Source organism: Chrysochloris asiatica, unplaced genomic scaffold, assembly GCF_000296735.1.
Source record: "Chrysochloris asiatica unplaced genomic scaffold, ChrAsi1.0 scaffold00155, whole genome shotgun sequence".
NCBI classification, from domain to species: domain Eukaryota; kingdom Metazoa; phylum Chordata; class Mammalia; order Afrosoricida; family Chrysochloridae; genus Chrysochloris; species Chrysochloris asiatica.
In genome coordinates this window covers 2,456,380-2,467,083 of record NW_006408673.1, presented here as the reverse complement: position 1 = coordinate 2,467,083, position 10,704 = coordinate 2,456,380, and positions in this window count along the sequence as shown.

Sequence of the window (10,704 nt, the reverse complement as noted above, 5' to 3'; positions counted from 1 at the left end):
ATATTAACATAATGAAACATTTTTCTAAATATAGAACATTTACATAAATATAGCATAGATGTAGAGTTTCAAGATATTATATAGCATCCAAAAGCTCTGCTAGCGTAGTGGTTATAAGTCGGGCTGCCAACCGCAAGGTCAGCAGTTCAAAACTACAGCTGTTCCGTGGGAAAAAGATGAGGCGTTCTGCTCCCATAATGATGTACAGCCTCAGAAACCCTGTACAGGGTCACTATGAGTCAGAATTGAATCCACGGTACTTAGCAACAACAACAACAACAGGCAAAGGCTATTAAGGCAAACATTGACACACAAAAATTTTAAAACATATACATTATTCTCTACTTAAAAAACAAATTAAATAGGAGGTGGGGCTTGATGGCGGATAGGGTAGAAGTGCAGTGAAGATGTCCGTCAGCAGTAACACAGAATACCAAATGAAATGAGTTCAGGGGAGACCTCCAAAACTCTGAACCACATATATAGGAATATTTGAAATGTGTGAAGGCTTATAGCTAATGGAACTTGCAGCAGAAGCAAGAAATCTTGTACTTTCTAACCTGCTAGGCTCAGCGGCTCAGAGCAATAATTTTGGCAAGACCAAATGGGGAGACCAAGTGGGGGAGCAAGCAGACTCACCACGGACTGATGCCTATGGAAACCTCAGAGACAAAGGTGTAGACAATATTTTATTTTGTTCTGTTTTTTGGTGTCTGTTCAGTGGTCTCTCACTGTCTGTGCACCTCCATTCTGGTGACTACAGGGGTGCCTGAACAAGTGGACAACCCCCAACCTCCACCACTGGAGTGTTCTTATACTACACATGTGAACAGATCCTCTTAGCATTTAAAGGGGCAGTCCCCACTTAAAACTAAATGGCAGCACAAAATGGCCACAGCCTGTCCTGAACTGTTTATTACTAGTGAAAAGGCCAGAATTGAGATTGTGGAGTGGGATAGAGACTAAAAACGAAACAGGCTGAAAATTAAATCCTGAATTACATCATAACAACCAACAGTGGCATCTTGAAATTTCTCAGGTGTCCTTAAAAGCAAGACACAGAACGAAGTTATTAAGTCATACTTATATTGTTGTTATGTACCGTGGAGTTGGTTCCGACTCTGTACAGGGTTTCTGAGGCTGTAAATCTTTACGGAAGCAGAACACCTCATCTTTCTCTAGTGGAACAGCTGGTAGTTTCGAACTGCTGACCTTGCGGTTCGCAGCCCGATTCGTAACCACTACGCTACCAGAGATACTCATATTAGGCTACATTTTTTTTCTTTCTCTCTCTCTTCTCTCTTTTCTATGATTATAGTTTACAGTATCCAATGTGCTTTTGTTGCAGTTGCTGTTATTATTATTATTATTATTATTATTATTATTATTCCCCCTTTTACTTTTGGGGTTTTTTTCTAAGACATTGGCTACCCAAAATGGGGGGACTACAAAGGAGCTCTGGTAGCGTAGTGGTTACGAATTGGGCTGTGAACCTTAAGGTCAGCGGTTCGAAACTACCAGCTGCTCCGCGGGAGAAAGATAAGGCTTTCTACTCCCGTAAAGATTTACACCCTCGGAAACCCTGTTACAGGGTCGCTATGGGTCGGAACTGACTCGATGGCACTTAACAACAACAACAACAACAAAGGCAAGAAGTGACTGGCTTACAAGCTTTCAAGAGGGAGCCTAGATCCAGAGGGCATAGGGGGCAGATAGAATCTCCACAGAGTGGTATCCGATCTGTCTGGATGAGGCTGATGAAAGGAGATGGGGCTAAGACTCTTGTGGTACAATAGTGAATAATTTCTACCAGGACTGACTGTGAGGGTTGGAAATGTAATGATGGACGTTTTGTAGCAAAAGGAGGGGAGTGGTTGACTTTGCAGTCCATGAGCGGAGGTCCCTGAGACCATAAAGGGGAAAGAGTGGAGTGTGGGGCCCTACCCAGAGAAGCAGTGACGCTGCAGATGTAGGCAGAGACAATGACGTGGAGAGATGGAGCGGCTGGGGATTCTGGACTCAGAGAGGGAGAAGGGCTGTGTGCTGATAACCAGGGGGCAAGTTTGCTGGGTATACCCTTTGGTTGTTTGATGCATGGAGGGGACTTTAATCATGGCAGTGAAGTGATATATGATAGATGAATGTAAGGCTGATGTTCTTTCATGTAAACTATCATATATTTTATAATAAATACTTAAAAAAAAAGCCTAATTAAAAATTATGGAAAATAGGTAATTGCTATGATCAAAATATAGTAACAAGTTAATACTTAATGTTCTTAATATTAAAAGTCCTTAGAAATCAACAAGACAAAGGCAAAAAAATAAAGTCAGTTAAAAAAAGTGACAAAAATTATTATTAAGAAACCTACAAAATATACCATCTTGGCAACATGAATCCTGGTGCATTCCTTCATTAAGTCAACCAAATAAGAGCTTCTTCTCTTACTTTCAGCCATTTTGAATCCCTGTAGCCATACCAAGGGATACCTGGGAGACCATAGAAACACTTCGGCAAGGTTTGCTCTCTTGCTCTGGATCCTGCAACTGGCTCGTCTCCTCTGGCTTCTGGTTCTTGGGACTCGAGTCAGAAGCCTATTGCCTGACCTGATTCACCAGTTTCCAAAGTCTTGTGAGTCAACAGCCTGTTGTCTGACTTTCCAATTTAGATTAATCAATTCCAACAACCATGTGCATGATGGGAATCCTCCAGACTGATTTCTGAACTATGGATTGACTTTGCAGCACTCAACTATGTGAACCATTTTCTTATGGTATGGTACCCTAAGACATGACAAAGGCAGCACTGGTTGTACTCTTGGATAATCACTAAGTCAGTGGTTCCAGCACACCAGTGCTCCATGGGAAAAAGATTAGACTTTCTGCTCCATAATGATTTACAACTTTAGAAACTCCATCTAGTGTCACTATGAGTCAGAACCAACTTGATGGGATTTAACAATAGCATAAAAATATGAAATTGCACTGTTAATCAAGAAAAGATGAGTTAATTTATAACTTTATCAAAAGTATGTTGTTGTTGTTGTTAAGTGCCATTGAGTTGATTCTGACCCATAGTGACCCTGTACAGGGTTTCCGAGGCTGTAAATCTTTATGGGAGCAGAAAGCCTCATAAAGTATACAAAATAATATTTCCCTACACCTTTGTAAACCTTATTACGTGCATTGAATTGGTTCCAACACATAGGTATAAGGTTTCTGAATATGTAAAACTTGACAGAAACATAAAGCCTCATCTTTCTCTTGCCTCTTACAGTTTAGGAGGCTAGCAGTCTGATTTCAGGGTTCAGGCTCTAGAGGAAGGCTTTCTACTTTCTCTCTTAGCTCTGGAAGACGGTCCTTGTCTCTGGAGAAAGGTCCTTGTTAACCTTAAATATTATAAACACAATATTTTCCAGTTTGTTTTATATTTTAAATGTATTTTGTTGCTAAGTGCCATTGAGTTAATTCTGGCTCATGTCTATCCTGAATAGGGTTTCCAAGGAGCAGCTGGTGGGTTTGAACCACTAACCTGTGGTTAGCAGTTCCACACTGATCCTATAACATACGAAGGACAGATGTCTCTTGCCTTCCCTTGAAACACATTTTGAGATCTAGGCCTTATTTGTCCAAATTTCCCCAAAGACAAATGACTATGTGAACCTAGCATTGTCCCATCACTCATCTGACAGTTTGTCTTACAGTGGTGTCTTGTGTGTTGCTGTGATGCTGGAAGCTATGCCACCAGTATTTTGAATGCCAGTAAGGAGCTCTGGTAGCGTAGTGGTTACGAATCGGGCTGCGAACCTTAAGGTCAGCGGTTCGAAACTACCAGCCGCTCCGCGGGAGAAAGATGAGGCTTTCTACTCCCGTAAAGATTTACACCCTCGGAAACCCTGTACAGGGTCGCTATGGGTCGGACCCGACTCGATGGCACTTAACAACAACAACAACAAGGTCACCACAGGGGACAGGTTTCAGCTGAGCTCCAGACTAAGACAGACTAGGAAGAAGGAGAGGATGACTACTTCTGAATGATTAGCCACTGAAAACCTTATCAGCAAAGTGTTCTATGATATAGTGCTAAAACCTGAAAACTTTAATGAACATGAATAGCACTAGAAGATTGTCAAATATTGTGCCAGAAGATAAGCCCCTCAGGTTGAAAGACACTCAAAATTCTATCGGGCAATAGCTGCCTCCTCAAAGTAGAGTTGACTAATGTAGTAAGGATTTGGGATCTTCATTTGCTAATGAGGCACAACTCAAAATGTGGATTGTTGTTGTTGTTAAGTACTGTTGACTCAGTTACAACTCATAACGAGTCTATGAATTTCCAAGAGCAACTGGTGAATTTGAACTTCTGAACTTGCAGTTCAAACCAACATAGTAGTCCAGGGCATTAACCCACAGCACTATACTTGGACTCCAAAATGAGGATAGACAGGTACAATATTCATCAATAATCAAAATATGGAATACACAAAGTATGAACAAAGGAAAATTGGAAATTGTCAAAAATGAAATAAAACAAATAAAGATCAATATTCTAGGCATTAGTGAGTTGAAATGGACTGGTAATAGCCATTTTGAATCTGACAATAATATTTTTTACTATGCCGGTAACAACAAATTTAAGAGCAATGGTGTCACATTCACGATCAAAAGGAACTTTTCAAGATCTATCTTGAAGTATAATGCTATCTGTAATAGGATAATTTCCATACACCTACAAGGAAGATGAGTTAATACCATTAATATTTAAACTTACATATCAACAACTAAAGCCTGTGATGATGAAACTGAAGAAACCTCCCGATCTTGCAGTGTGAATTGGATCAAATACACAATCAAGATGTATTTCTAATTACTGCTGATTGGAGTGCAAAGGTTGGAAATAAAAAGTAAGGTTCAGTAACTGGAAAATATGACTTGGTGATGGGAATTATGCTGGCGATCACATGATACAATTTTGCATGACCAATGACTTATTCATTGTAAACACCTTTTCTAAAAAACATAAAAGGCTGTTATGCATATAGACCTCACCGGATGACATACGCAGGAATCAAATTGACAACATCAACAGGAAGAGACTATGAAAAAGTCCAGTTATCATCAGCCAAAGCAAGGGCAGGGACCAATTATGGAACAGACTATCAACTGCTCATATGCAAGTTCAGGCTGAAGCTGAGGAAAATTAAAACAAGTCTTCAGGAACCAAAATATGACCTTAAGCCTATCCTACCTAAATTAAGAGACCATATCAAGAACAGACTTGATGCCTTAGATACTAATGACAAAAGACCAGAAGACTTGTGGAATGCCATCAAGACCATCATAAAGAAAGCGATAAATGTCATTAAAAAGATAAGAGAGAAAACACCAAAATGAATATCAGAAGAGACTTTGAAACTTGTTTTCCAGTGTAGAGATGATAAAGTGAACAGAAGAAATGAGGAAGTCAAAGTGTTGAATAGAAATTTTCGAAGGGCTGCTCAAGAAGACAAAGTAGAGTAGTATAATGAAATGTACACATACCTGGTGCTAGAAGACCAAAACAGAAGAAGACACTCAACATTTCTCAACCCGAAGGAACTAAAGAAAATATTCAAGCCCCAACATGAAATATTGACGGATTCTATTGGCAAGACATTGAATGATCTATAAAGCATTAAAAAAAAAGGGGGGGGGGGAAGGTTCACACAGAATTGCCATATTAAAAAGAAATATTAGATGTTCAACCATTTCAAGAGGTAGTATATGATGAAGTATTTATGTTACTGAAGGAAGAAGCACAAACTACACTGATGATACTAGGAAGAAACAAGGCTCCAGTAACTTTCAGAAGTCTTTCAACAAACTGATGCAACATTGGAAGCACTCACTCATCTATGCCAAGAAATTTGAAAGACAGCTACTTGGCAAACTATTGGGAAAGATCAGTATTTGTGCCCATTCCAAAAACTGGTGAAACAACAGAATGTAGAAACAATCAAGAAATATCATTAAGATCAGACGCAAATAAAATTTTCCTGATGATAATTTTTAAATGGTTGTAACAGTACATCAGCAGGGAACTGTCAGAAGGTCAAGCTGGATTCAGAATAGGACATGGAACTAAGGATATCATTGCTGACATCAGATGGATCTTGGCTAAAAGAAGATAATACCAGAAAGATGTTTCTTGTGCTTTATTGGCAATACAAAGACTTTTGAATGTGAGGACCATGACAAGCTATGGAAAACACTGCAAAAATACATATTACAGAACACCTGATTGTGCTCATGAGGAACCTCTACATAGACCAAGAGGCAATTGTTCAAACATAACAAGGGGATACCTGAATGGAGTAGAATCAGGAGAGGTTTGTGTCATGAATTTATTCTTTCATCATACATATTAAATCTGTATGCTGAGCAAATAATCCGAGAATCTGGATTATATGAAGAAAAGTGTGGCATCAGAATTGGAAGAAGACTTACAACAACCTGCAATATACAGATGATACAACCCTGCTTTCTGAAAGTGAAGAGTACTTAAAATGCTTCCTGATGGAGATCAAAGATCACAGCCTTCAGTATGGATTGCACTTCAATGTGAAGAAAACAAATATCCTCACAACTGGACCAATAAATATCATGGTAAATGAAGAAAAGATTGATACCTTCATTTTGCTTGGGTACACAATCAACGTTCATGGAAGCAGCAGTCAAGAAAATAAATGACATATTGCATTAGGCAAATCTGCTGGTGCAGGACCATTTTAAAGTGTTCAAAAGCAAAGATATTAGTTTGAGGGGGACAAAGGTTAAGGAGCTCTGGTAGCATAGTGGTTATGAATCGGGCTGCGAACCTTAAGGTCAGCGGTTCAAAACTACCAGCCACTCCACGGGAGAAAGATGAGGCTTTCTACTCCCGTAAAGATTTATACCCTCGGAAACCCTGTACAGGGTCGCTATGGGTTGGAACCGACTCGACGGCACTTAACAACAACAACACCAAGGTGTTTCTGACCCAAGCCATGATGTTTTCAATTGCCTTATATGCATATGAATGTTGGACATTGAAAAACTAAGACTGTAGAAGAATTGCATTTGAGTTAAATAGTGTTCGAGAAAAAGATTAAAAGTAACGTGGACTGCCAGAAAAATAAACAAATCTGTGTTGGAAGAGGTACAGCAAGAATACTCCTTGGAGGAAAGGATGGTAAAACATCATCTCTCATAATTCAGGCATGTTGTCAGGAGTAAACTGAAGGATCAGAGAGAAAGAGGAAGACCCTCAACAAGATGGATTGACACCGTGGCAGCAGCAGTGTGCTCAAGCATAATACCAATTGTGAGAATGGCACAATACCAGGTAGTGCTTTGTGCTGTTGTGCATAGGGTCACTATGAGTCAGACTGACTTGACAGCACCTACCAACAACAGGAAGATAACACTCATAGTTTTTCACACTGAAGCAAAGCATGCCTTATCTATATGGCAAAAGTGACTAAGAGGATATATTGTGCCTTTGAATGATGCATTCCAATTACTGTGCTTACCTTTTTAAAAGCCTGTTTTTCAAGTATACTTTTATTACTCCACCTTATTCAAGCCAGGAAATAATTTCAGGTTTCAGCGCTACCTTATTGTATATTCAAACTTAACAGGAGCCATTCATTATTGTAGGAGATATGTGTTACTTTTCTGAGACTTCCTATATTTTGGGAATTCTACAGCTTATGAGACTTGATAGAGCCCTGGTGGCACAGTAGTTACACACAGGTGCTAACTGAAAGATCAAACACACCAGCCATTCTGTGGGTAAAAGCTGTGGCAGTCAGTTTCAGTAAACAGCCTTGAAAATTCTGCTCTGTCATATAGGGTCACTGTGAGTCAGAATCAATTTAACAGCAATGGGTTTGGAGCTTTTTGGTTTATGAGTCTTGATAAGAAATAGGTTTGATTTTTTTTTTTTTTAACAGAAATAGATTATCTTACCATTATTTGGTCCATTAAATTAATGACATCAATTTATAGATTTGAAGTATAAGAGATCTTTGGAAGTCTAGGTGCCTTGGTAAAACATATTCATGCTGAATGTTCAGAAATAAAACTGCAAAATTATAGTTTTCCATCAACTTCTTTAAAAGCTGTTTCATGAGTCTAGTGGAACATGGGCTCTCCCATACTAAATGAATAATACAGTGCAGTAATGTACATCCTTTATTTAAAGGGGGGAAATATACAGTCATTTTGGCTTTAGGAGACAAAAATATAACACTTTTTAATATGTTATGTTGAACATTTATTAAATATACCAATAAGTATTTTGAATAAGGATCTAGAGGAATAGCAATCTCTTCACTTGGCCAAGCTATACTGGATCTGATCCACTACATTGCCCTTTGACACAGAAGATCTAATGATACAGGAAAAAAAAAAAAAAAAACACCAATCATCATCCACAGGACTCTATTCAACAGGTTCAATAATTCACTGCAATAGCCACACTAAACTCAGACACCATACTCAGAGTTATAAGGTTTATTCTGAAACTTATCAAGTTGTAGTGTAGGATCAGGAAATGCTCGGCACAGTTTTTCTAGTGATGATAGCCTCTCCTCAACCATGCCTGCAGGAAGGTATCTTTCTGCCCAGCAATGTTTTAGGGCTGTCAATAAATGTTCACAGGGTACAACACTCCACCATAAACCTTAGCCCAAAGACACTTGTCTCTAGTTCCACGGGTCACCAAACCTAGCTTCCCAATTAAGTACCTAGAAGCACCCTACTCCACTAACAAACCTTCTGTCCAAAGCCCTTAAGTTTTACTTGCTTTGTGGGGCAGGAAGTCCACCATTCTGTCTTGTGTTCTGGCTCTTAATTCTGCTGCTACTGCTCCTCTGTCACTCCTCTGCTATTGCTCCAATGTTACAATTTTCTGCACTTGGATTGAGGAGGTTCGGTATACAGGGATCTCAGAGCCTAAACGACACATTCCATTCCTGGCTCTTCTTTCCTGATGGTAGTGATATCCCCGCTTCCTGATTCTGGGATGGCTCCATTCACAACTGAATCATATAATCCTGCCAGATTCTTCTCCCACCTTTCTTACACAGACCTATCAGAGCAAAAACGTTGTTTGGTGGGATTTTCAAAGTCTATGGTAGAAGAGTCATATAAAGTAATTCAGTACACTGTAAATGATATTTCAGTGGTTAAGTTGTCAATCAGTCACAACAGGTGAATCACAGGAGAAACCTTAAGATTTCTCAAGTGTCTGTGGTTACTTTTTAAATACTAGATCCTGATTCGTCACTAGCCCATATTTGCAACTGAACATATGACAATGAGATATGAAACTCCACATGGTAAATTTAATTTATTAATCCATTTGTCCATAAATTCTTGTGTGTCCTAAAGCACTCTGTCATCAAAAGGTAATGGATAGAAAGAGCTGGACCCAATTAGGCACTGAAGGCAAAATTTGGAGCCCCACTACTACCCTTTCTCTTTTCATGCTATAATATCATGGAGAACTGCCTGTGATCGATTGCCTGAAAGGGCAAAACTTATCCTGGATTTCAGATAGTTTTGTACAATATACAGACATGCACAAATTTTTTTGCTATTCATGTAACTCTATATTCTGTTAATTTAGTGATCCTAACAAGGAAAGCAAGGATGCTTATATCAGAAGATACAACAATAGAACCATTAATTGGCAAGTTAACAATGCCATCTGGTCAATTCAAGTTCTATATGCCACTAAATGAATAGTCAATAAAAGGGATGGTGGGATTGGCTTTCTTTTTTTAACTTTTTAATGTGAATTGAGTGATTGGTTACATGGGAGAACATCAGTTTTACATTCATTGTACTGTATTTTGTTTCATTGCAATGATTACAATCCCCTCCATGCATAATCATTCAACAGTATTTGCTTCTAATGCCTCTGTTTTTTGTTGTGGTGGTGGTGGTTTTGGTTTTTTGAGGGGACTATATACACAAAAACACTCCGAAATATATAATCATTTAAACAACCAAAGAGCACATTCTGCAAGCCTGCCTCCTGGCCGCCAACACACAACCTTTCGCTTTTCATGAGTCTAGAGTCCTCAGATGCTCTATCTCTCCATGTCCTTATCTCTGCCTCCATCTCTGGTGTCACTGCTTCTCTGGATAAGGTCCTGCATTCTGCTCTTGCTCTTCTCCCTTGATGGTCCTAAGGACCTCTGTCCCTGGACTGTAAGATTAACTACTCCCGATGGGGTTGGCTTTTGAGATGAATTCTGAATGTCAAAAGAGTTAGAATTGCTGCTACACATTAAAAAGGAAGAAATACTGATGGAACTTAGAGAACATCCTAGAATGCTTCATGGTACTGCCTTGTTCTTTGGTAACATTAAAAGGGAAGCCACAGCACCTTTGTAGGAGAGACAACAATGGGTTGGCTTTTCAGGAATGAATTTGTGAGATAGTCCACCAGGAAAATAACCTTGAACAATGTAGTTTTGGGTTAAATTTAAAAAGACAGAGAGAAAGAGAGATATGAAATGAGTAGTGGGAGGGGGAAATTCGTAATTATCAATTATAGCCTCAGAACGAATAACAGAAAGAAGGTTGCAACATTTTCTTCTATTTTCCTTATTCCCTGTGTTTATATATTTAGCTAGCTCTTGTCTTCTTTCCTATCCTTTCCTCCCACTATTTT